General features: G+C 39.9%; 1 protein-coding gene across 3 annotated transcripts in view; it reads right to left on the reverse strand.

Annotated features, from left to right (window-relative positions):
• The window catches only part of ARHGAP21 (Rho GTPase activating protein 21), a 193,480-nt gene that overhangs the window by 120,850 nt on the left and 44,983 nt on the right, over positions 1-27,647 (reverse strand). The window contains exon 1 of one of the 3 annotated variants that reach the window (XM_054020708.1): positions 17,094-17,114. The exons of the other annotated variants lie outside the window; for them this stretch is intronic. The gene's annotated coding sequence lies outside the window, so the exon portion shown is untranslated. Of the gene's footprint in view, positions 1-17,093; positions 17,115-27,647 lie in introns of those variants that run through there. 3 annotated transcript variants of the gene reach the window in all.

Here is a 27,647-nt window from a genome sequence, read left to right on the forward strand (position 1 = left end):
GCCCAATGATCCATGGCCTGTTTTGCCCAGTGCCAGGGATCCATGCTTTTGGGTCTTCTTTTTGGGTACTGGCAATGGGGAATAGTGCTAGGCGGAGCTGAAGGCCACGGGCACACTGCACAGCGAGGCCGAGATACTTGGTGAATCCTAGCAGGGCTGCACAGAGGGCGGATGCAGGGCGGACTCCATGAGGAAACCCGTAGTCGAATATCCCGTTCCCTTTGCATGCAGGGCTGGAAGTTTTTACAAATTCAGAACTTGTCCCTAATGTGCGACTCCCTAAGCACTTGAGGCAACTGCTATGGGGGTCCCATATAGGCATAGGCCTATTGCAGTCTGCGCAGAACTTAAACCCAGGAGACCAGGGCATGCCCCGCCTGAGACAAAGTCCCCACTGGGACCCTAGCTGCTAACTATTAACTACACTTAACACTAAATACAGTAACTCCTCACTTAAAGTCGTCCTGGTTAACGTTGTTTGGTTGCTGATCAATTAGAGAACATGCTTGTTTAATGTTGCGCAATGCTCCCTTATAACTTTGTTTGGCATGCGCCTGCTTTGTCCACTGCATGCAGGAAGAGCAGCCCGTTGGAGCTAGCTGGTGGGGGCTTGGAACCAGGATGAACCAAACCCGTCCCCCGCCCCCCATATCAGCTCCCCACTCCCCTAAGTTCCCTGTGTGGCAGCCGCCCATCAGGCTATCAACTGCCGGCAGTTCAGCTGTCTCTCACCCCACTGCCATGTGCTGCTCCTGCCCTCTGCCTTTGCGCTGCTCCCGGGAAGCTCCTGCTTGCTGGGGGGAGAGCGGGGGCTAATGTCAGGGTGTCCCTCTCCCCCCTGCTCCCTGTGGATATGGGGGAGAGGGAGAATGACAAGGCTCAGGAAAGAGAGAGCATGCTGGCAGCAGCTGCTGTCTCAACTTGCTCATCTACTTAAAAAGGCAATTACTTAGACAGGGGTCAGTGTACTTAAAGGGGCAATATGTATCTCTCTCTCTCACACACACAGTTTGTGTCTGTCTGCCATGCTGCCTCCATTTGTGCTGCCTTGTAGAGTGTGAGGCTACATTAACAACAATGTGTTAACTTTTGAGGGCTCAGCCGAGTGCTAGTTCATCATTTAGCAGTAAGGCATTCCCTGGGAAATATCCCACCCTCTGACTTCACCACCTCAACCAAGCTTCAATCATCATTGCTATGTACAGTATTAAATTGTTTGTTTAAAACTGTGTGTTTATATATATATAAAATAAAATAAAATAAAATAAAATAAAATAAAATAAAATAAAAAATAAAATATAGTCTTGTCCGGTGAAAAAAATTTCCCTGGAACCTAACCCCCCTCTCCCCCACCCCATTTACATTAATTCTTATGGGGAAATTGGATTCACTTAACATTGTTTCGCTTAAAGTCGCATTTTTCAGGAACATTACTACAATGTTAAGCGAAAAGTTACTGTACTATACACAACTATTTACAAGGCTCTAAGTCAGTAGGCAAAAAACCACTAGCCCTTGCAATGCAAGGAAAGACACTCAGACTAACCACCATGGGCGATAAGAAGGAACTGAGAGGGTGTAGAGTCGGTGGCGCTGATATATCGACGCATAGAGCGTGGCACTTGAGGGGGTGCCATGCCGACCCTCCAAATACCCTTAAGGCAAAATCTCCAACGACCTCACATGTGGGCGTGCACACACCTGGAATGGAATCTACATAAGCAAGCACTCGAAGAAAAACATTAAAGCTTTACCTTTTAGTTTAAAAGTGGGCTAGGTCTCCAATATAATACTTTTCTCTACAATTTTTTTAATCTATAAGGATTAGAGAGATTAGAATTAATTTGAATCTGAGAGAAGAAAGGCAACTATCCAGGGAAAGAAGGTTTCTGCATGGGCTATTTCCCCAAGAGACATGAATGAAAGCATTACTCACATCACTCTTCATCTGTGGCTAAATCCATTGTGGGGAATGAAACAAAAATCTTGCATATGTGGGCCTAATCCAATGCCCACTGAAGTCAGGTGGAATTGGATTGATGTCAAAGGGAGAATCCCATAAAAGCCCGAAGCACAAGTTATTTGTATAGTATTTATTATTCTGACAGTAGCAGTACCTACAGACATCACAGAAAACATAGGTTTTAAGGAGAATTTAAGAGAGACTTAGGTGGTCATTTATGAACTTTAACGAGACACTCTCTTCCCAAGCATAGAGAGAGTCATGGCAGAATGTGAGAGATGCTTGTTGGAAAAGTGGACAAGTGGTTGATTAAGGCCAATGTCACCAGCAGAGTGAAAGAGGGTGGTAAATGTCATGATAAGAAGTTATCCTGGCAACTTGAAGCCTGAATGATGGAGGACATTGAAAGTGAGGATAGGAAACCTGTGCTTTGTGTGGTGGAAATGGGCAATCCAGGAGAGGGAGGATGAGGTGATCAGACAGGCCAAGGAATTTATAGACTTAGGTTTAATTAAGTTATTCAACCTTTTAACATAGCTATCAAGTTAGCTATTTAAGCGCTTCACATCACTACCTTACTATGCAGTTTCTGTATATGTGATTTTTTTCCCCTCAGTTCAATAAATTGGATCTTGTCAACAATGTTGATAGATGCTTTAAATTGTAACCCTCAGACTGCCCTGTATGTAAAAGTGTATCCTCTCAAAAAGTCTCTTACATGCTCATGAGGAAACAGAGAACCAATCCATGAAGGACAGAGCTGGAGTGGGTGAGGTTCTGTGGCCTGCAATGTGCAGGAGGTCAGACTAGATGATCATGGTGGTCCCTTCTGACTTTAAAGTCTATAAAAGATGTTAGATTGACATTTATTCACAGAGCACGTACAGGGAAGTTAATCCTCCATCTTCAATCTTTAGCTCTCTGAGGTCTGGTCTATACTACCCGCCTGAATTGGCGGGTAGAAATCGACCTCTCGGGGATCGATTAATCGCGTCCCGTTGGGACGCGACAATCGATCCCCGAATCAGCGCTCTAACTCCACCAGCGGAGGTGGTAGTAAGCGCCGCCGACAAAAAGCCGCAGAAGTCGATTTTGCCGCCGTCCTCACAACGGGGTAAGTTGGCTGCGATACGTCGAATTCAGCTACGCTATTCACGTAGCTGAATTTGCGTATCTTAAATCGACTCCCCGCTGTAGTGTAGATGTACCCTGAGACTGCTAACAATGGGTCTGAAAGTATTAATTATAATGACTCATGTCACACTATTTTATATATATGTATAAAATAATCACTCATGTCACAAAACAATTTGTTTAATGTCACCCCCATGAATAGCCATCAGATGGCAGCAAATTTTCAGCCACTGCTGTGACCAGAGAAGAATCTGAATTAGTTACAAGTTAAAAACGCCATGTCATGTTACTAGCTCCATGAACCATCCAGACAAACACACACTGTGTTCCCCCAAATCACACCCTAGCCACCAAAACCTCCCTCTTTAGAAAAAGCTTTTTGGAAGGAAAAGAAGAAGTTTTCCAATATAAAATTAAGCTGTATGATGTACAAGAAAAAAAAATATGCCCAGGAAAGAGATGTTGATTTCTATAGACAAGAATGACTTACTGAGAGCAGAGCTCCTACACACTTTTACTTGTGAACTGAATGTGATAGTCAAGTAGAAGAATACACGTCATTTCCTAAAGGTGACTTCTCACTAACGAGGCTTCACTTGCATTTCAACAGCATGAAAAATGTAGTTACATAATGAATCATTTAAATTCATGAAACATAAGTTCTGACAAACTAAACTATTTCGTTACATACATCTTAGTAAAGCTGTGTGTGTGTCTCGGTTTCATTTTAAACAGAAGATAAATCCCTATGGATTATCAGATCACAGTCAGAAACTGAACCATCAAAAGTAGACAAGAGCTGAACAACCCATGTTTAAGTACCCTTTCTCTAAAAGGAGTTCAAGAGACATTTCTAGAAGTCCGGAGGGAAAGGAAGTTTTTTCCAAATCTGAAAACACCATTTCCTGTTCTGTGTAGTTACCATAATACACATGAGATGCTGAAGTTTACAGCAAATACTTTGGAATATGGAATTTAATAAACAGTTTTCTGAACTGTGAAGATATCCATAGACTGCAGGATAAACCCTTGAACTTTATGTAACAATATGTTAGCATCCTGAGAGCCTTCCAACAAGCTGTCCAACTAAACTAAATAAGATTAGTAGACATTCTTGATGTTTTTAAATAAAATATTTAACGTAAGACAAAATATACAACTTTTTAGACCATCTTCATACAACATAAAGTGGACCAATAAAGTGCACAAAAGCAAGCCAATATTTTACAAAATCATTAGCAGGTTATCTTTAAGCTTGTGTGTGCTTCATATGGGTAGCCCTATGCAATAAAATAGTCCAGCCTGGAAGTGACAAAGGCACGGATAAACTGCAACAAAAAATCCTAAATCCAGAGAAATCTTCTAGTTGGATTCCTTCCTGTACTCACAATTCACACCTCTCTCTCTCTCTTTATATAGAATGCTATCACTGTCTGATCAGCTGACCACCACTAAACAAACAGATATATCAACAGTTGTCTTAAAAATATCCAACATACTTTACATTCAAGGATGAACATTAACCAATTAATTCTCAGAACAACCCTGCAAGTCAAGTATACAGCTGCTGGTATAAAAGTTTAAATACCATGGATACATCTTCAGTCATTTGTGGTAAATTTTGTGACTCCCAGTGAGGTTTGAGGGAGTCACTTGGGTTGTGGGTCTACCTACCAAGTCAAATCAACAAATTATAGCATATTGTGTGATGGGCAGGTCACAACCCTGACTGCATTTTGGTTTATGTAATAAACAGTAAAATGTTACAGGGGACTACTTACAGTGTAAATTAATTCTCTGAATGAAGGTACAAGCAAATACAGAAAATCCAAAGTTATATTCCCTATTCTTTATGTGCATGTCTGGTCTATTACATACATACACAGGAAGATTTTAAAAAGGCACAAACAGGAGTTAGGTGCCCAACTTCCATTTACTTTCTATGGGAGTTGAGCTCCAAGTGCCCTTTGTGCCTTTCAAAATCTCCCCCAAAAGTAAGTTGAAACATTTAATAGAGTTTATTACTGACAGCAATAGCCTTAACTATGTCTTCAATGCAGTCCATCTGGGTGGTCTGAGCATCTGGGTTAGACTAGATTGGGTGGAAGAAGCAAAGCTATTCTTGAGTTACTGTATCCTCACTGATGCTTCACTCACTACAGGACAGGTCCAACAAAGGCCTTGGCTACACTTACCAGCTAGTTCGACGGCTGGAAATCGAAGTTCTGGGTTCGACTTATCGCGTCTAGTCTGGACGCGATAAGTCGAACCCGGAAGTGCTTGCCGTCGACTGCGGTACTCCAGCTCGGCGAGAGGAGTACCGCGGAGTCGACGGGGGAGCCTGCCTGCCGCGTGTGGACCAAGGTAAGTTCGAACTAAGGTACTTCGACTTCAGCTACGTTATTCACGTAGCTGAAGTTGCGTACCTTAGTTCGAATTAGGGGGGTAGTGTAGACCAAGCCAAAGAAACTAACAGAACACCACTGGCCATCATCTACAGCCCCCACCTAAAGCCTCTCCAGCACATCAATGATCTACAACCTAACCTGGAAGGCGATCCCTTGGTCTCACAAACCTTGGGAGGCAGACCAGCCCTCACTCACAGACAGTCCCCCAACCCGAGGCAAACACTCACCAGCAACCACACACCACACAACAGAAACACCAACCCAGGAACCATCCCCTGCAACAAACCACAATACCAACTCTGTCCACATATCTACTCAAGTGACACCATCACAGGACCTAACCACACCATAAGAGGCTCATTCACTTGCACATCCATTAATGTGATATATGCCATCATTTGCTAGCAATGCCCCTCTGCCATGTACATTGGCCGAACCGGACAGTCTCTACGCAAAAGAATAAATGGACACAAAGCAGATGTCAAGAATTATAACATTCAAAAACCAGTGGGAGAGCATTTTAACCTCCCTGGACACTCAATTTCAGACTTAAAAGTGGCCATTCTCCAGCAAAAAACTTTAAAAACAGACTTCAAGGAGAAACAGCAGAGCTGGAATTCATTTGCAAACTTGACACCATCAAATTAGGCCTGAATAAAGACTGGGAATGGCTGGGTCACTACAAGAAGTAATTTCCCATCAACTGTTAAGTATGGGCCATCCACCCTGATGGAATTGGCCTCATTAGCACTACAAAAATAATTTTTTACTCTATTGACATTCACACCTTGTTAACTGTTGGAAATGGGACACATCCACCCTGATTGACCTCCCACTTGGTAAGGCAACTCCCACCTTTTCTTGTGCTGTATATTTATGCCTGCCTACTGTAATTTTCACTCCATACATGTGAAGAAGTGGGTCATATCCCACAAAAGTTTATGCTCTAATAAATTTGTTAGTCTTTAAGGTGCCACAAGAATCCTTATTGTTTTCACCCAAGTGTGTTGCGAGGATTTCTAAAGGCACATCACATGGTTCTTAGCCCTGCAGAAATTTGAGTCACTTTGATTCTTTCCCAGTAACTTGTGGGAGAACTTGTCTGTCCTTCTGGGCACACTGGCGAAAGAGTGGGCAAGCATTGAAGGACTAAGCGTCTAAATTGTTTTGCTTATGCCCCTACTGCAAAGTGGGTGGGTTACCAGCACAAGTGAAAGCAGCACTCAGGTTTTAGCTAATCCCAAAACAGCTAGCTAGATTGGATTGAAATCGCCACCAAAACTCAAATAAGATGTTTTGGCTGTGGACAGAAGCCAAATTAGGGGCAACATCCAAATAATAATCTTGGTTAACTCTGCAATAAGACATACCTAACTTAGTAGTTTACTGAGGGTGTTTTCCTAAATCTCTCCCCTCTAAGCACTTTGTTACTGCTCATTTGTATTAAAGGTAAAGATTATAAATAGGCTTAGAAAGATTAGCTTTTTAATCAGCAAATGTCAAGTTCACTACACACCCACAAACTAATGAAAAATATTTCCATTGATAATCAAAATGCACAGATGGCAAAGAAAAACGATGCTTGAGAACTTAGTTTGATTTAAGGATATTTACTCTGTACATTTTAATATGTGATGTTGACAATTTAACTGTTATAAAGCTTTAACTTTTTGAATCTCAATGTCTGTCATTAGTTACTGTCTCACCCCTGTTATCTGATCTTTTCATAAATTCCCACAACTGAAAATTTAAAAAAAAGATGGTTAGAATTCTAAAAAAATAAAGCTTACAAACATCAATATCTATCAAAGTTATAAAATAATTGAATTCTGGTGAGCCTAATTATAAACATTTAAAGAGCACTCAGGAGTCAGGTGCGTTTACAGAGAAGGCAGTATTGTTAATCAGCTGTAGGAGCATGCTCCCTAGTCTGTCTCCATTCAGGCTTCTGGAAACATCTAGCTCACACTGAGCATGCTCAAAAGCATAAAACCTGCAGACTAACATCACCTTATTTACATTGCTGTTCCTGCATAAGCAGCTCAATACCTAACCTCATTAGCAGGATATTTTAAATGACAGAAGAATTGGAAAGATTTGCCCTCTTCCTTGTTCTGGATCCAAAAATCAGATGTGTAACTAAGACCAGAGGTTGCAACTAGCCACTTCCACCTGGGCTATACTGCTCGGCTCTAATATATCCAGAGCACAGAAACTCATTCCCTGTTGCACTGTAAGCAGCCACCCAGAAATGTTGATGTTGGAATAGCAAAATGAGTCAAAGACAGCCTCCCACTATTACAAAGGTTTGGTCATTAACTTGCCAATTCATTGACTGCAGTGTACAAAAAAAATTAACAAGTCACGAAAAGAAACAATGCAATAAGATCCAAACCATGAACACTCCCTCTGTTTCCAGTTTCAGCCATGAAATTTCAGAAGAACACTATGATAGTGCTTAGGGGAAAAGAGTCACTTGCATGCTAATAAGTTTTCCACTGTGAAGGGGATGATTTAATTAGTATATTATTACTGCCTTCACCATCTTCACCAAACTCTTAGGCCATATCTACACTAGCACTTATGTCAGCAAAACTTTTGTCGTTCAGAGGTGTGAAAAACAGCGTTGAAACTTGCAGCGCATGATGGGGGGGGGGGGGGGGATTCACACTCCTGAGGGAGAAAGTTGCAGCGCTGTAATGTGGCAGTCTAGACAAGCCCTTACAGTGACTTCTGATAACTTGCAGGATTTTGTCTAATGACTGCAGAGGTGTTAACAGGCCATTCCACTTTGCATGGTCCCTTAGCATAGGTAGTTAGCACATACACCGCTACCCCTATATAACGCGCCCCGATATAACACGAATTCGGATATAACATGGTAAAGCAGTGCTCCGGAGGGGTGGCGGGGGGGGGGCCCCGCTGCGCACTCCGGTGGATCAAAGCAAGTTCGATATAACGCGGTTTCACCTATAACGCGGTAAGATTTTTTGGCTCCCGAGGACAGCGTTATATCGAGGTAGAGATGTATTCTAACAACAAGGAGTCCAGTGGCACCTTAAAGGCTACAGATTTATTTGGGCATCTGAAGAAGTGAGATTTTTTTACCCACGAAAGCTTATGCCCAAATAAATCTGTTAGTCTTTAAGGTGCCACCGGACTCCTTGTTGGTTTTGTGGATACAGACTAACAAGGCTACCCCCTGATACTTCATACCTATGCTAAATAATCTGTTCCACCTTGTATTTAGCTTGCAGGTTCAGAGTACCTTTCCCAGATCTGAAGAAGAGCTCTGTGTAGCTCGAAAGCTAGTCTCTCACCCCAACAGAAGTTTGTCCAATAAAAGATATTACCTCACCCATCTCGCCTTCCTAATCTGAAGGGGGGTAATTTCAGGAAACGTCAGGAGTTTTGTTTCATCTCTAAACGGAATGCTTCTTAATATCAGAAAAGGATATTGACATATCACTTTCCATTTGAGGATCTATTTCTCCAAAGGAGATAAAGAAAAAAGTTGTTTTTATTATTATTTTTTAAATAGCAGATTAGGCCAGGTTGACACACAGAAGTTTAAACTGATTTTAGTTAAATTGATTCAACTACTATTTAAACTAACTTTATTTAAATCAGTGCAACTTTGATCAGGCCCTATACTTTACATAACAGAAGATTTCAGGGAACACTGCTTAAAAAAAAAAAAAAAAAATACAAAAACAACCAAAAAAAAAAAAAACACCCCACAGAGGAAAGCATGAGACAACAGGATATCCCAACACATGAGAACATAAGAATGGCCATACAGAATCAGGCCAATGATCCATCTAGCCCAGTATACTGCCAGACAGTGGTCAGTGCCAGATGCTTCAAAGGGAATGAACAGAACAGGGCAATTTATCCAGTGATCCATCCCCTATAGTCCAGCCCCAGCTTCTGGCAGTTAGAAATTTAGAGACACCCAGAGCATGGAGTTGCACCCCTGACCACCTTGGCAATTGTCATTTGTATCCTCCACAAAAAAATATATTTGCAGTTCTGTTTATGTCTTGTCATTAATGTGTCCCTTTACAGACCAATGCCAGATCACAGTACTAAAAATATTAAAATTCCATCTAATTCGGGTCAAAAAAAAATTCAACACAAAAAGAAATTAAGGGCTTCCTTGTTTTATTATAGCTTAATTAACAGAGGCCTCCATTCTTTAACAGCTACATCCTCTTTAAATTGGAAAGAAAGGAAACATCTGCAGGACTGGTAGCATATCAACAGCAAAATTTGTCAGATGTGAGCTTAAGTTGGTTAAATTCCTTCTTCAGTAGTGAAGGCTGAGCTTGTTACCAACAGGTAACATCACTGCATGATGGGGATTCTCATTGCCAAAAAAGAGGTTTCCAGCAACAAGACTTGGAAGGGGAGAAGGAAAAGGGATCAAACCCTCAGAGGAGGAGCTAAAAAAAGCTTTCCCAGTGGCTCAACAGAAATAATAACAAATGATTTGCCTAGAGGGGCTGCCTGTCACTGCCTTGCCAGCTCTCTCTTCCAGTGCCAGAGGGACAGCTAGAGGATCCACACTCCCACACAGCTCTTCCATGCCCCACTCCACTTCCTGTAAGTGCTGAAAAAGACTTATTAATGCTCCTAGGTGAAATGGCTGCTGAGAGGGTATGAAGGAGATAGACAGGATCTCCGCTTCCCTACTTGAAACGACCGGGTCTTTGAGAGATGGGGCCACGCTATCCATTACATTCTGTCTCCCACTATACTCTCATCAGAGCCCATTACAGTACACACTTTGTTACACACCTGAGACAGGTTTGCACAAGCACTAATCAGACATAATGGACAGCACAACATCTGGCCTTCAGAGAGTAACTCTGCTTCATTAACCACAGGCAGAACCACCTTCAGACTAAATAGCAAATGATGCCAGCAGTACAAGCACTGTTTCTGTGCATGCCAATCTCATCATCATAGTTTGAGGCTATGTCTTGCCACAATGATTTACACTGTGCCAGCAGTAGAGCCCAGATGTCTCCCAACTGGCTGCATTGCCAGTAGAAGACCGTGCCTCACGGCAACTCCTTACCCAAAAGAGGAAAACAAGGTTGCATCCTTGACCTAGGACTTTATTTTTAATGTAATTCATTGCACAGTTAGAACACTGAGCAGAAGTTCTACTCTGTTTTCAGCAGAAGCACAGAATTGGACTCTGCATCTGGTTTCCACTACAAAACATTAAGTAGCTGTGGACATTTTTCTACCTACCTATAGTAGATACTCGTGTTGGCCCCCATTTCCGTAGCACTGAACGTCTCACAATCTTTAATGTATTTATCCACACACCAACTGTGAGGTAAGTAGTATTTTTATTCCCATTTTACAAATAGGAAATTGACACACCACACAGACATTAAGGGTTTGTATACACAAATAAATTGTACTTGTTAAATTAAACATGCAAAGTTGCAACAATTTAGTTAAACCAACATATAGATCAGGCCTTAGTGACTTGAATGAGGTCACAAAGTCTGTGATGGAGCAGGGAACAGAACCTGTCTCTCAAGTCCAAGCTAGCACCCTAACCAGGAGGCCATCTTTGATTGCTATTCTTAGAGCCATTCTTTCAGCTTTTTAAGATTCCACCTTCAAAAGATTTACCTGGCCCCTAAAGAGACAGCTTTCAGAATAACAAACTACATAACAGATTTTATAGGAAGGTTTTCCATTTCAAACCTAAACATTCCACAAAAAGGTAATTCATTAGCCAAAAGTTGAGTCTTATTCCCTTAGCTTTCTTGTTGTCTCAGACATTATGAAACTAACACCTAGACCCACCACTGCCCCCACACAAATCCAGCCTATTAAAGCTTGCTTTTAATAACACTGTAAACCTAATTACTTTAAATCAAGACTGGATGTTTTCCCAAAAAATATGCTCTAGGAATTATTTTGGGTCCTAGATTAACACAATGGTCCCTTCTGGCCTTGGAATCTATGAATTGTACTGTACTCAACACTGAGGTGTAAAACTATAGGCATAAAATATAATTGTTAAAAACACTCTAAGAGAGAGAGACAAGGTTACATTTTTAAGACAATTTTTTCTACCATCAATGTACAATGCAATAGGAAAGTTTCCAGATTACACATTAAGAGTTTAAAGAACTCCATACATACAAAAGACCAAATTATGGTACAAATTATGGTACATCCCACATTTTGTGCTCCCTATGTTGGCTCTCCATTACAAGCCGATGTGGTACACAAAGACTAAATTAAAACCACACATTATGCTAAAACACAGCCATCCTAAACTTCTCTACATAGAGGATAGAGAAAGAAACTTTTGCCGGTTTTTGTCCTTACAGAATACTGTAAAATCAGAAGCTTTTTCAATGACCTGTGATGTGGTCAAAAGTAAGTTCCATGCTTCCAAATAGTTTGTGCTGAAGGTGCTTCTCTAATAGCAGCCAATGCAGAGACCGATAAACGTACACTTGGGACGCCAGCCAGGAAAGACTGTCTATTTTAAACAAGAAACTGTATTAATAAAATATATTTAACATATATAAATTAAATCTACTTGTATTTGCACGGCTATCACTGTTTTTTGAACTGCTTACTGCTGCCAAGTTATTTTCCAGTATTTACAAACATCAAATAATACTTTTGTAACAGGTACATCCATCAACAGGGAATTCAACCATCAACAGTTTCCTTTAATGAATAATTTTATACCTTTTAAAAAAATTCTAAAACAAATAATACAAAAAAATCACTGCACAACTAATGAAAGATGAAAATGCATTATGCATAGATTTCCTGGGGAAGAGAAGGGAGGTAGAATGTAAAAATATGAGTACTGTATGAAAATATCCAATGCAAAATGTAAAAATTGCCAAACAGCCATCAACCTGCAGTCATTCCCAAAAGGAATTTAGCCATCCTTGTTATTTTGTTATCTTTTAGATTAACTGAGAAATGATTAATTTGGTAAAGCTTTTTTAATGTTAACACTCTCCTGAAGAAGAATATCCCTGCAGTGCAGCAATCTCTGCAGCATTTCTACATTCTGAAGCTTGTATGCAATGTGATAGTTAGGCTACTGCACTGTTTTCATTCTCTTTCCCCAAAATTACTTTACAAGATTTGGAAGCAGAGGGAACTGCACTACTTTATATGAAAAGAAAACCCAGGACAATGAACAGAACTATTATATTGTCCCTAAAAAGCTATAACACTCTATGCATTATTCCAACATAGAATATAAGCATAACAAGCCTCCTTTATATACCTACTTCTGCATATAGAGTACTAGAAAGACCTCTAACTCCACCCATTCAAATAGTCAGGCCTATTCTTTACAATGAAACCATGTGATTAGCTACAATGAAGAATTCCATTCTTGATGGAAACAACATTCAGAAGCTCTGCTCCTCAATAAATTAATAAAAGCTGTTATATCAGGAGACTCATGGCCTAGTGGGGCTGTCTTCTTCATGGCTATGGGATTCAATTCATGGTCTCTTGAATGTTTGTGAAGGAAGCGAGGAAAATGAGAGCCTTACTTTATTCAAAAACAACCCCCGTGATCAATTATAGAAAAGGTATTGATCAACTCACAAATACTTGGTCTGTGCAGTTCACCTTTACCAGAAAGTGGATAGAATCACCTTCTAGGGTATGTATGCATCTTAAAGGCTGAGGAAATTACGTATCCTCAAAGCTCCATAAATGAATGAATGAACGAACGAACATGGAGAAACTGTTCCTCCACCTCCATGTTAAAGAAAGAACCAAGTTAGGTTGCTGAGTAAAGGTACAGTTTGTGCTGTTATTTTCCATACATTTGCCAAAAGAGAAAGCTTCTTTAGGTTACACTTCACTCTACTGATTTTTGTTTCTGATACTTCAAGTCTATGTACACCAATTCCTTGCAACACTCACAGTTCATTGTGAATTTTTAAATAATTTTCAAAAGATAAAGCTAAGTCCTAAAAAAACAGATTGAGAATTATTAGTCCTGTCAGAAAGACTGGAATCTGTTAACATTGGGATTAATAATCTATTATACTGATGGAACAATTTGGAGATGCATACAACACAAACAGGCTTGCATGTAAATCTGTTTCTAGAAGACAAATCTCCCACATGATATAAGCTTGCCATCTGCTACCCCCCCCCCCCCCTTAACTAATCCTTAAATTTTGCAATCATGTGGAAGTTTTAAGCAGTCTGTGCATCTCCCACTGTTGAAACTACCCATCTCCCTGGAGATGGATGTAGTCAGACATGATGCAAGAAAGGAGCAGCAGGAGATCTCAGCACACAGTGAGAAATGAGGTGATTTTAAGAAAGGGTGGGGGAGAAGCCAAAATGTGGCCCAATAAAGAAGAAAAAAAGTGAAAGAAAAAAATGCTTAATTTGTTTTGGCATAATCTTACGTTAAATTAAAAATGAGATGTGACAGCTTTCAAGTGAAGATATAGGTGGCACCCTGTGAAACACACTGTTGTCATCATCCCACAGGGCTAGCAGTGAAAACCCTAACCCACTGAAGTCAGAGGAACAACACGGATTTATATCAGCGAAGGATTTATCCCTATAAGTTTACATCTTAGTGTCAAACATTACATAATTTAAAATATAACTTTTTAATACACACAGGATGTAATCAGAATACAAAACCTAACAAAAATAAAAACAATTACAGCTCCACGTAAGACCCAGTAGTTCCCAGTTACACTAACTTTCCTTTTTGATAAGACCATAATGCTTGTTCTTAAAATCTTAGACACCCAGTACTGAGCAGAAAATATCCTTTGCCTTTCTCATATTAGTGTATTTTCCCGCCTTGGAAAAAACAAAACAAAACAAAACACACCTCTAGGTGTTGTAATAGAAAAAGGGGCCTCCAGGGGTAAGATGTCTCTTCCATTACATTAATGAGTAATTGCATATACTTATTACTAACCCAGCAAGCTTCTTTTTCTCTCAAAAATATATTAAGTGGCTATTCAGAACAAAAATATTTTTCCCCAGAGGGTGCAAACCTACAGCCAACACACAGCTCATGTAATTAGGAACGGCTCTGGAGTTCTACTGGGGTCAAGGGGAATGGAATCACACTAAACTGCAGAACTGTTCATGGAGGCTACAGGAGCTCAAACTAGTGCTGTGCTCCCCATTCACAGGATGTGGGAGGAATAGCTGGTAGATACATGCAGCCACAGCTGCAGCAGACTAAACCTGCCCCCATACATCTCCTTTCCCACCTGCACTCTCTTTAAACACTATGAAGTAGGGAGCTTGAGAGAGGTTGGCTCCAAAATGTACAGGGGGTGTAGGTCCCTGTCGGGGGGGAGGTGGAGGGGGAGTAGGTCCCTGTTCAAGCATCTGCCACACATACTGTATAGCGTTAGCTGTAGTTGGGGCCATCCAAATCCACAGGAAAAGACTATTTACACATAAACAAACATGAAGGCGCAGAGAAAAGCTATTAAACAAGTACACCGACGACGAAGGGATTTTAATTTTACTTATGGGAAAAGCTATGCAGCATTCCTCTTTTTTTTTTTTAAATAAAGTTAGCAAGACAAGGCATTTCAGAAGTATTTCTCAACTAAAAATTAATACATTAGCTATGCTTAATTACTGAAAGCATCTTACTTCAAATTTCAAAATAAAGGCCTAATTTGCTATAGAAAAAATATTGTAAGATAGGGTAATAAATTAAAATTAATCTCATTCTAGCTTTTTGTCAGCTATGTGAACCCCTGCTTGCTTTATTCTGTTTACTTTTCTCTATTGTGCAGTCATAAAAACTCATCCCCACACAGTTTGTACATGTTAATATCAACCTATGATTTAGTTAGAATGTTTAAATAAACCATGGGACACAATCCCACCCCTTTTCTTTAGTCTTCTTGATTTCTGGAATACAGGTAGCAGTTGTCAGCCTTGATTTGTGTTTTATACTGAACTCTAAGCAGGTAATTTCTTGCCACCTCTAAGCAAACTAGATTAGAAATCAAAACAGATTCAGAAATGTAATGAGACACCGTAGGGAATATAATGAAAACTAAAGAGAAAAGAGGCCCATTTATGTGTATATTTTAACTTAATAGAAACATTTGTCATTTCTTGTCACTTTGAGCACCTAGAGTCCATTACTCCATAATGTAAACAGTTTTTTGCTCAAGTCTCTTTGAAACCATAAGGCTTGAAGTTTCCCCTTCCTTGAAATTCCCCACAATATGAAGGACAATCTCCTGAGAAAACTCAGTGTCCTGGCAAAAAGCCCAGCTATGATGCAGCTTCTTAAATAAATAAATAAATAAATAAATAAAATAAAGAAAGAAAGAAAACAACTAGTAAAAAAGGTAGTATTGGAGAGGTAGAAGAGCAAGCAACAAAGTTACATTTTCAACTGCAAATTACTAGATAATCAGATGTGCAACTAATCAAGCTAACTGCAAATATTAAAAGTTTTCAATAGATCTGACTTTAAAAATACATTAGCACAGAGACAGATATGTTGACAGTTATTGCCCAAATCTGTATCAGTTAAAAAAAGTAAGTGATTTAATTAATATGCAACAATATAAATAAGATGTTCAAGACTTCTTTATAGTTTAAAAAAAAGGAGTTGAAAGGGACTAGTGAAGCCTGGGAGTTATTTTTGAACCAGCAAGGTATCTAGAAAGTTAAGTTATAGGTTTATACAAACAAATAGCAATTTCCCCTACATTATATAGGAATGATCGTGAAATATGTGCATTACCTAGAGTCCTATTTTCAGTGGTTTGCATGAAGTTTGTTAGGCATAATCAAAGTAAAATATAGACTGCTCTGAAAATATTATGACAGCTGGATAGCAGTATTTTAAATAATGAAAATTGCACTCTTTATAAACAAACATCTTCTAAAACTCAATCTATGGCTTCTCTTCAGTTCTGCCATAAAGAACACGGTCTAGTTTTTAATAGGGACAGCATGGAGCCTAATAGTCTCCTGGGGGTGTTCATTTATTTTAGCTTATGTGCTTTTAAAACATAGTTCTGTGTATCTGAACTTCATCTTGTAATGACAAGCACTTCTATCCCAAACAAACAGAAGAGAGCAGCCTTTCCCTTTATCAAAATAGTCGAGGAAGTTTAGAATCATATTAGAACAGTAAATTAAAAAGAGAGATTGATTTTAAAAATGTTTTTTGATGGGGGGTGGGTTTTTGTTTTGTATTTCTCCTCTTTCTTGAGCTAGCCATTGCATGCTGGATTCTTTCCTGCAATTTACAAAGTTAAACCTTCAAAACTGAAGCCTCTGCAGGGACAGTTTACAGTCAGTAGTTTAAGAATTAAAATATATATCTCTATATATCAAGCAGTTACAGTGAAAGCATATGCAATACACAACAATTTACCATTTACACAGGATTACTCTATGGTTAAAGGTAAGCCTTGCTTTATAGATGTTTCTAACAGGATTCTTGGGGAATGGGGAGGGGAAGGTCGTTTGGAGCTTTTTCTTTTTGACAAAATAATTATAAAATCCTCTCTTCATAAACAGTTAAATAGAGTGAATAGACAAACCTGACCGCTCCAAGCACAATACAGGTTACATATCAAACTCCAGTTGTGGTTGATCATGCAGTCTAAAATCCTGAACTGGGCCATGCCTGCCTATAGCGCAGATTGCTTCTCTGCTCTGACTCAGCTTTTGTCCGTATGGTACAACAGTGTCAGAGCTATGCAGTGATGAGATTCAGGAACAAGGACTTTCCCCTTCCTCCCCCATCTGTCAAGTCAGCAAGACAGCAAATTGGCAGAACTGTTTAGTATACTTAAAATATAATCTGGTACATCTAAATTATGCATTCTTAGGGAAAAAAAGGCATGGGAGAGGCAAAAACAAGATAATTTTGAGAAATCTCACTAGAATAAATCCTGAGAGGTTCTCTCATTTGTTCTTTTTGTCTATTCAAGAAAAGAATCTGAAATGTATCAGTCTTCTGGCTATGACAAATCATATCGAATTTAACAACATGTATGTATCCGAACATTTTTTTAAATTCAAACAATAGTGACAAGGCTTTTTTGAGCTCATGGAACCTTAAATTCCAATACTGTTGTTTTAAACATAGCAGAATAGTCACCAACCTTAGAGACTCAAAATATACTCAGTTTTAATAAAATCCTTTTACTTATCCCAAATTTCTCCTTCATACTGTTGAATAGCAGCCTCCTTAGTAAATTATCAAGTGGTACTGACTGGCTCCAAAGAGTGTCCAGTTCTCCATAGCCAGAAGGATGGTGGCCACCATGTTGCCAGAGAATGAGAAAAATCTCAGTTTTGATAAATTGAAAAATATGGAAAAGGGAAATTGTTAAATGCAGCTGTAGCAGCCAAGCAGACTGATAACACCCACAATTGTTCAGCAACTACCACAGGCAGCCATGCATCTTACTTTTCCCTTTTATGCTTTTAAAGAAAGTCTACCCTGCATTTATCCTTCTCCCTTCAGGTTTGAAAATGGAAAAAAGAGAACACATCCAATTAGTTCTCTACAGAAACTTTAGCTTTTGAAAGATGATTATCTGAATAGGTTGAAACAGTTTTGAAACAACCAAAATATTTTCTCAGATTTAAACAGCACCAGTAAAGACCAATAGGTTTTAAGTAAAGAACTAGGAGGAAATGAAAAGACAGAGATTATTAAATTCAATCAACAGTGGCTCAAGAAACCTTAAAACCAAAAGCTCTATCTGCTGAATGTGCATTTCAGTTTCCCAACATGCCTACAAAGAGGGCATCTAAGAAACCTTTTTGAAGCTGGTAAGCCAAGAAAACATGAAGAGTCAGTCTTGTAGAAACAGCATCGTCTGTTCAGGCCACATTTAGCTGTCTCCAAGCCCACTTATTAGGAAAGGATATGGAAGAGATTGGGGTCAACATTCTCTTACATCTCCCTTGCATTGCCTTAGGGAAGAATCCCTGTGCCTGGCTGAGGATTGCTTTATCTAAATATTAAACATGAAAAGCTGCGGGGACAGATTCACCTTGTGGTTTAGCAGAAGCCATAGCTGCGAGAAAGAGAACCAATGGGATCAAAGCAGGGACCATGGAAATATGTCAAGAGATTTATGATTCAGAGCCAAGAAAAAAGCTTAGCTGAATAGTAGCTGTAGCTTTGTACACAATATGGCCTTACTTAGTACACTAAAATACCCCATTCTGATTTCTAGACTTGAGAGCATTGGTAGTCAACACCCGAGTTCAGGCAAGCACCCATTCATCACTTTTTCAGAAGCACCAAGATTATCATGGCTGAGGTCTTTCTGACAGAAGCCTGTCCAGATATATGACAGGAAGCATACATGTCATAGATTCTACAGCACCCTGAAAAATGCTGGGTACGAAATGTTTTTAGTACTAAAAACCCAGCCATGTATACTAGACTGAAGGATAGCATGGCACTGCAAGAATTACAGCCCCTTACTGCTATCTTTTTGGGTTTTGGTGCATGCATGTGTTTTTGTCAAAGCCGCCATAAGTGCTTCTGGGAAAAGTTTAGAAGAGGAGGAAAAAGCTAAAGGTTTGGGTGCATAAGTTTGTTAGAAACCTTCTGTATCTATTTAACAGTCTATGAAGTCAGGAGGCTAGAAACCATGTCCCACTTAGCAACTATTGCTAGGTGGGACAAGTTTACATTTCCAGATCACAGACATCATAGCCAGTCCAAGTTCTGAGAAAACCTGGAGGAAGACTTTGGAAAAGTCTTTGTAGAAGTGAAGTTACTGCAAAAAGACGCCAAGAGCGGAGGAGGCAGGCCAGTTAGGTAATAAATGCTGCAGTGAGAAAGAATTAGCATTTTTCCTCCATGTTCATCACGTGCAATAGGCCATTTTTCAGCAAAGATTTTTAGCAGCTGCAGTAAGTTTTCCCCCTGCTAGCATCCCTCTTTGCCAGTATCAGTTTAGATTTTCTGGGGGCCAGGGGGACTTGATGTTTTCTTTTTTCCTCCCCCCAGATTACTTTGTACAATAATTTTTTGCTGTTGTCAGTCTCATCATTATTGCTTTATGCTTTCCTCTTTTAAATTGCACCTTTTATTTTAAATTTCATAAGCTACTTATCATCTAGGCCCTTCGGTTTTCCTTCAAGCCCTCTACATTCCTCCCCACTTTCTCCTTGTATGGATCAGTCCTCCTACTTTCATATCAACTGAAAAATTGTAAATCTTGTTGAATACTCAAGTCTTCTAGCGCACTGTATGACATGAAAAGTTTAGTTCAACGGTTAGACTCGTCCCAACTGCATTGGTGAACTCCCAAAACTAGATGAGTAACTCTCCTTAACTTATCACTCTTTGGCCTCTGGTTTGAAATCTGTTTTCAAAACCAATTGAAAATTGATCAGATTCCTATGCAGCATTGATACCTAGACACTTCAGTTATTTGTCCAAGATGTTCTTAAATACAGTGGATTTAACTCAATGTCAATATACAGCTGTAGGAACTGGCCTATTTAAGCTCCCATTGAAGTCAATGCTAAAACTCTGACTTACTTCAACAGGAGAGGAGTTAGGACAACACAGCTTTTGTGAGTCCCACCCATAAGGTGTTGAAGTCCAGGTGGGAGCTCAAACTACAGTGATAGACATATCTAAACAGACAGTAACTGCTTCAAACTAAACACTTTCCCACTGCCATGCCCTCAAAGAAGAAAAAAAAAAAATCAGTCAAGTTTGTGAAGTATGGTCTACCTTTTGTAAGCCCTTCCTGGCCATCTTTAACTAGCCTATACTTGTTTTCTTTTTGTCCCCAACAGATTGAGAATCATTCACAATATAGAGGTGAACTGAAATTAACCAGTCTGTAGTTCCCCGATTCTTATCTAGGTCTCTTTTCAAATACCCATGTCATGTCTCACCAACTCTTGTACCTCTGGAAAGATTTTTGTTAATTTGTTCTATCTATAGTTCCTATTGGCATGGCAACTACTCACACAGAATAAATTTACAAAGCCACCCTTAAATGACTGACTCTCCAGTATGAGAGCTCTCTCACTTTAACAGACCAAGTGTTAATCCTGCCGTGAAAAAGTTATCAATACAAAAAACCAAATCAAACCTGAGTGATCCTCATTGTGAAGTAATTTTAATTTTAAAAATGTGCAGAATTTTTGATTGGGTGGATATAGAAACATGCTACCATGTGGAGAGTCAATTTTGGGTATAAAGTCCTAGGTCAACATGATTTCGGAAGAATTCACATGGCTACAGATTGACCCATTCAGATGACACAAGGATCAACATTGTTAGGCCCCAGAAGGCAGAATACCCAACACTCCTTGCCCAAAGGGAGGGAAGACGACATTCAAGGGCCCAGGCCTCCAGCAGGTGCTTTAAACATGGCTTTTCTGCTGAGTAGAAGGGTGTGAACTTAAAAGAAGTTGGCTAATAGTAGGTCGCTTATGACACAAAGAAGAAACCATTGTTTGATTATGTTCTTAGGTCCCAATCCTGCAATTTACAAAAAGTGTGAGTAAACACTTGCACAGGTGCAGAGCCCCACTGACTTATAGGGGCTCTCCATGCAGATTCAGAGATGTGTTATAAATTGCAGGCTTGAGGCCTGAGGTGAGTAAATGTGAATACAGAAAATAAATAAAATCAATCAAGGTAAATTCTGTTTCCTGAAACTTAGGATTCAAGGACTTCAGCAATGTTGGTCTATTCCAGATCAAAAAACACAAGCTATCAACAATATCTAAAAACTGACAAATAAAGGATGGTATCAACCTTTCAAAGTTTTGGCCCAAGTGAGGGGGTATGGGGGTGTCAAAGGAGTCCAAACAGATGTACAAATTATACACAGGGATCATTCAGCCACATGGAGTGAAATGTGGCAATTGTGGAGTGAATAATACAGTTTCCAAATGGAAATTGCTGGGGAAGGCTAGGTAGGAAAAATGTAATTCAAGTTGGAACTATCCATAACATCAGTGTTAACCAGCCCTACTTCTACAAAACATGTCACTGGATCACTAATTGACCAAATTGTCAGGACCAGCAGTAACTCAGAGACAAGGTCTATTAAATAATAATACATAGCCTTCATAGAATACTTCCACTCAGAGACCTCTGCTACAGCTAAACCTGGCAGCACACATCTATCACCTTAGATGTATCTTATTTATGGAGTGACTGGTTAACTGGCAACGATTGGTTGACCAGATCTGACCATTCAGTTATCTCTTCTACCCCTTTTAGCTCATACATGGGAGGGTTTGAGAAATATTCAACTAATACTGCTAATTTAAACCAGTATCTGTACTACTATCCTGCTGAATCTATTTGGAGATGCACTCTTGTTCTGGTTTGAAGACCTCCTAGTCAAAGTTGCATTGTATATGCAATTTTGAAGTGAGGCTGAATGAGCCACTCTGGTAGCACACTGGGGAAAGGGAAGGCCTGGCTGTCACTTTTCATGGTAAAGCATGCCAGGGAAGAGGAGAAATAGGAGGCCTTTATAATACAGGCTCCTCTTTCTCAGGCAACTGTAGGGAAAACAGCCCCAAGTGAGGAAGTGGTGTCTGCTCGCGTGAATGTGCCCTAAAAGGCAAAACTCCTAGACACGCTCATCTATTTTTACAGCTTTGGTAGGGTTACCATAATTCAGCAAGTAAAAAAAAGAGGACGGGAGGAGCCCCGCCCTAGCCCCGCCCCCATCCTGCCCTAGCCCCGCCCCTGCACCCTCCCACTTCCCGCCCCCCCCAGAACACCCAACCCTCCCCCCGCTCCTTGTCCCCTGACTGCCCCCTCCTAAGACCCCCCACACCCTAACTGCCCCCCAGGACCCTACCCCCTACCTGTACCCTGACTGCCCAAAACCTTATCCACACCCCCACCTGAAAGCCCCCCCCGAACTCCCAACCCCCCCCATCTCTTGACTGCCCCCTCCAAAACCTCCCTGCCCCTTCTCCGACCCCCTGGCTCCCTTGTTGTTGGCCTTCGCCTAACGTCTCTGTGAACTTGCTCAGGAACAGCCTGAGCCGTTCGTCCCGGCAGGCTGGGCAGCAGTGGAGGGGGGGGCGGGGGAGGAGCTCCAGACTGCCGGAGGCGATCTGCGAATGCAGGGAGGGAGGGAGGGAGGGAGTGCTCTCAGCTGCAGGGGAGAGGAGGGGGAAGTGGAGGAGGGGCTCTCTCTGGCTGTCAGAGCCCCATATAAGTGGCACCATCTGGCCGGCTGCCCTGTTAGCCGCGCGTGCTCTGCATGGGGGGTGGGGGAGTCCGGACATTTACAAATTCCCCCCGGACGCTATTTTAAACTCAAAAAGCCGGACATGTCCGGGGGAATCCGGACGAATGGTAACCCTAGCTTTGGGACTCTGACTTTACTTCTATATTGGGAATGTTTTTGGGATATCACTTTGAGGAACTGGTCTCTATGTTAGTCATGATTTCATCTTATGGTGTAATCAACATATTGATTTAAGAAAAACATCTGCATGATTCTGTGGTTGGCAGGGGCATCCCAAAACTCAGCTGCCACTCAATGAAACTTTTGCCATTGAAGTGGAATTGCAGAATATTGAGGAGTTTGATCCCGTAAGTGGGTTTTCTATGCCATCGTCTTAATTAATACATAGTAAACAAAAACAACAACAAAAAGTAGCCACAATAATACTTTAGTCCCTATTCTAGGCCTTCAACATTAGCTTCAAATGAGGAGAAGTCTGTTAAACCATAAACTTCGTAAAAGCTGACTTTTTTAAACCACAATTTTGGCATTGTCCTATAAGCTGAGCTATCATCAATAGCTATTTGAAAGGTAAAATTTATGCAAAATGACATTACCCATCTACTTGCCACCGTTAGCCCTTAGTGATCACGTTACACCCATTCTCAGACTGCTTCAATAGCATATTATTTGCTTCCAGGAAGAATTTAGGATATTGAAATTGATCTGTAAAGGCTTACGGCTTGGACCCTGGCTAAGGGAATACCTCTCCCAATGTACTGTCAAAACATGAGGTCAGCTGAAGTATTGCTAACCATCTCTAGATTTTAACCTCAGAGGGCTGGCTGGTTGGTTGGTTGCAGTCTATTCACAGTGAAAGGTTCTTGAGTTTCCTTCTTCATTAGTCAGACATTTCTGAGTCTACTGACTTCAGGTATTACGTAAGACACTCCTCTTTTCTCTGGCTATTATCTGAAGTGTGGTTGGGTGATGGGTTCATGTAGTTTATTTCATGGAACAAAGGGACAGGAAAAGAGAAGAGTCAGCTTTTTGCTGACTATCATGGAAAAGCATGATATGGATGCATTTTATAAAATAAAAAATTAACAATACATGTTAAGTGCAAGGAGGTCTCAAAAACATGGGATTCTGCAACGTGTAAGCCTTATAAAAGTGAAGTTGTAAGCCTTTGAAATTCAGTTTTCGACCATGTTTCAGCCTCAACAGTAAAGGTCCTAATTAAGTAGACAAATTATATGTTATTCAGCTGTCAAAAGATGCTCTTCCCTGGTGTATATCCTTCTATTAAGTACCTTTGCAATGTTTACAGTGCTAACTAGTCCAAGCCCACAGGAATGCAAATGTTGTCCCAACACATCATCACTGTTATCTATAGTTCAGCACCTTACACTGTCATCACCACAACAGAGCAATTGCTTTTTAACTTGAGATCTCCATGCTAGAAGGAACACCGCCATACTGGAGCAGACCACGGGTTTGTCTAATCCAGCGTCCAAGAAACAAAATAAATGTCTTCGCATTTATCCATCTGTTTTGATATTTTTATAAATACCCATAGGTGAGGGGAAGGAGGAGTACAATAAACAATCAAGTTAATAAAGACACTTAAAAAAAGTGATTGGAAAAAATTTCATTAGTATTTTTCCACTGAAGTAACTGTATAAAACCTACACACCTGCTCTGATGCGACACGTCCTGGCCTATAATTTGCCTATTAGTTCCATTCGTTGCAACTCAGCCCTATAAGTACTACACAGTCTCATCCAGGTTCCCTTTGCAACAGTAACATATTAAGTAGTGCTAATTCTTCTTAGCTGCACTAAATTTGCTACTGTTGCGAAGACACTTTCGAAATCTGCACCACCAATAGTGTACGTATTAAAATTACTACCCATACTGCAGCAGCAGCCAGAAAAGACACCGCTATAACGGTGCTAAGGCACTGGGAGCAGGTTTTCGTAACAGTGACAGAAACACGTTAGCTTTTACACCACAGCTACCAACAGTGCAGCTGCATCATTAGAATACAGAAAACGAGTCTAAGGTTTTCTAGTTTAGATATACTAAAACAAAAACCTTACTGGCACCTTTTTTCAGTAGCACGCAGTGTGTTAACATCTGCCTCTACTGGAGCAGTGTAATAATGTTGAATTCAGTGCTGAAACTCAACAGCGTGCCCACATACATTAAAGTCTCAGAGGTCTGTTTGAACACATATGTAGGTCCAAGGTTGCCTTTCAGCCTACATTTTGGCTGCAGTAGCTCTATTATACAGGAAAGAGGTACCTTTCTCAACTGAGTTCTGAATTACTTCCTTTCTATTTACTTGTTTCCTTTTCTCTCTCTTGAATAAAATCAAGCCTCCATTAATTGAGGCTGAAAAATACATTTGTAGCCCTTATGGTTGCAGAAAACCTTGAAAAGATACAGGGTGTAAATCAATGCTGTTATATTCCCAAGTCCAGCTGCCAGCCTGAAACAACTCCGATGCGAGCAGTCATTCTTTTCAACAGGTTGGCAAGTTGAAACCTAAAAATTAATGATTTCAGATGTCAAAAATCATCATCTCACTGCGGACAGCGTTAGATGAAACATCTAACCAGTGTACTTACACCATAATTCCAAACTACTTCTGACATCTCTGTCGCCTATAAAATAGTTTAGGTTAAAATAAAAAGTAAAACTTAAGTTGTAGGCCTAAGAGAGGCTAAATGTAGAAAAGTATAAAGTAACTTAATTACAAGTGTAAAAAAAAGGTTAAAATAAGTTAAAAACAAAATGTTATAAAAAAGTAAGTTAGCAAAGACATAATCCAGGATTATATAACTAGTTTGAGCAAAGTGTTTTAAAAATTGTAAATGTTTTATTAAAATATTTATATTAATAATATGGGAAAACCATTAGTGCAGATGATCATTTAAATGATGTGAAATTAAAAGAGCCATTAAGGAAGTAGTAAAAAACTACTTTTTACAATAATTCTAATTATAATAATAAAGTATAAAACATAGCCTTGCTAAATTGGGAGGAAGCTCCAATTAATATGAAAAGGGTACTGTTATGTTCCAGAATAAGGCTCTGCTTCACTCTGGCAGTAAACCAGGGCCGGCTCCAGGTACCAGCTTGGCAAGCAGGAGCTTGGGGCGGCCACTCCGGAGAGGGGCGGCAGGTCCGGCAATTCGGCGGACGGTCCCTCACTCCCGCTGGGAGCGAAGGACCTTCCGCCGAATTGCCGCCGCAGATCGCGACCGCGGTTTTTTTGGGGGGGGTTACTTGGGGCAGCCAAAACCCTGGAGCCGACCCTGCAGTAAACTAATCACCCATTAATATGCTATTTCATCTTTAAATGTAAGTACAACTACAGTAATAATTTAGTCCTGTTTGCTTAACTAATCATTTTTCTTTTGAATAAAATTTAGTTGCATCAGAGTGTCATCTAGTAGTCTTTTTCATATTGAATTCATTTTTCAATATAAGTTAGGTTGCTGCAGAATTTCCCATCTGTTGCACCAAAAACGTCTCACAAATTAGGAATCTTGCTGCAGAATTTAGTTTCCCCACTGTCAAAATGAAAACTTTCATTTTGATTTAAGGTGTGTAATAAACAGCAGAACCTGATCGTACTTTCATGAAAGCATCTCTTGTTAAAAAAAAAAAAAATAATGAACAAACTAGAGAAATATGACACTATAGCCAGAGTAGTTCTTAAAGATAATGGTATTATGAAGTTTTCCATGAGGCATCAGCAGCTCTTTAAATGCACACGATGTCACATGCAAGTATTCAATCTGTCAGATACAAGAGAGTAACAATCAACTCCTAATTTATCTAAATACAGAGACTAGGACGTATATACATATGATTTGCATCACTGGAGTGAGACAACTAGGATATTCACCAAATAAAGGCACTGGAATTCTATGTCTGGAGGTTCAATCGGACATCTAAAGCTAAACCAGTTCATAATCGACCTCCTTTCATTTGGTACAACTAGCACTCTGTTTTGAGGATATTCTCCATGGTAGCTATGTACAAGGTAAATTACCACTCCTCTCGAGACTGTCGTCTCTCAGGAACATAGTCAAACAACAGCAAGGTAACTACCACAGTATCATCTTCATAAGAAAAATATTTCATATAGCTGCTAATCAATTCACAAACATGCACTAGATGTGAAATCTTCCACCACATTTCAACAGTAATACCATTTTATATTAAGAAAATATTTTATTGCAAACCTAGATAGCTGAGATTTTTTTAAATACCCAAATAAAAATTGAGTATTATGGTTCCTACAGCCACCCTATTTCAGACAATCCACATATGTGATCATTTGTATTACTATATAGGATTGAATTTTAATGCCTTAATGCTTGTGCAAAATAGTATTATGTTTGCTATGAAAACCCCACCTATTTCCCTAACCAACTTGTGCTTAAATACATTAAAGTATCAATTATTGCATTTTCCCTCAATTTCCTTGCTTTTTAAAGCAAAGCAATAGGAATAAGCAAAACTCAAAATGATTGTTGCCAGCACACATGTCTAACTGTACTACAGTATTTCAATTTAAAATAAATCATATTAAAACTAGTAAGTGGTTACCCTGTGTGTTTATTAGATCTCACACTCAGAGAAGATCTCATACACTCTAGGGGGTTTTGTGACCTGCCATACTACCACACTGAAAATTTTGAATGGGGACCACTCTTGAAAAGCAGCTAAACCTATTGAGCCCCTCTTGATGTCAGCTGGAGGGAAGAAAGGGTGAGTTTTTAAAAATAAATTAAGGTATCAGAGCACAAAAATAATTCAGGTTTTTTAAACTAGTGAAAAGTGCCCTTTCCTTTCTCCCCACCCCACAAATATTGGGAAGCCTAC

Source organism: Malaclemys terrapin, chromosome 2 (assembly GCF_027887155.1).
Source record: "Malaclemys terrapin pileata isolate rMalTer1 chromosome 2, rMalTer1.hap1, whole genome shotgun sequence".
NCBI classification, from domain to species: domain Eukaryota; kingdom Metazoa; phylum Chordata; order Testudines; family Emydidae; genus Malaclemys; species Malaclemys terrapin.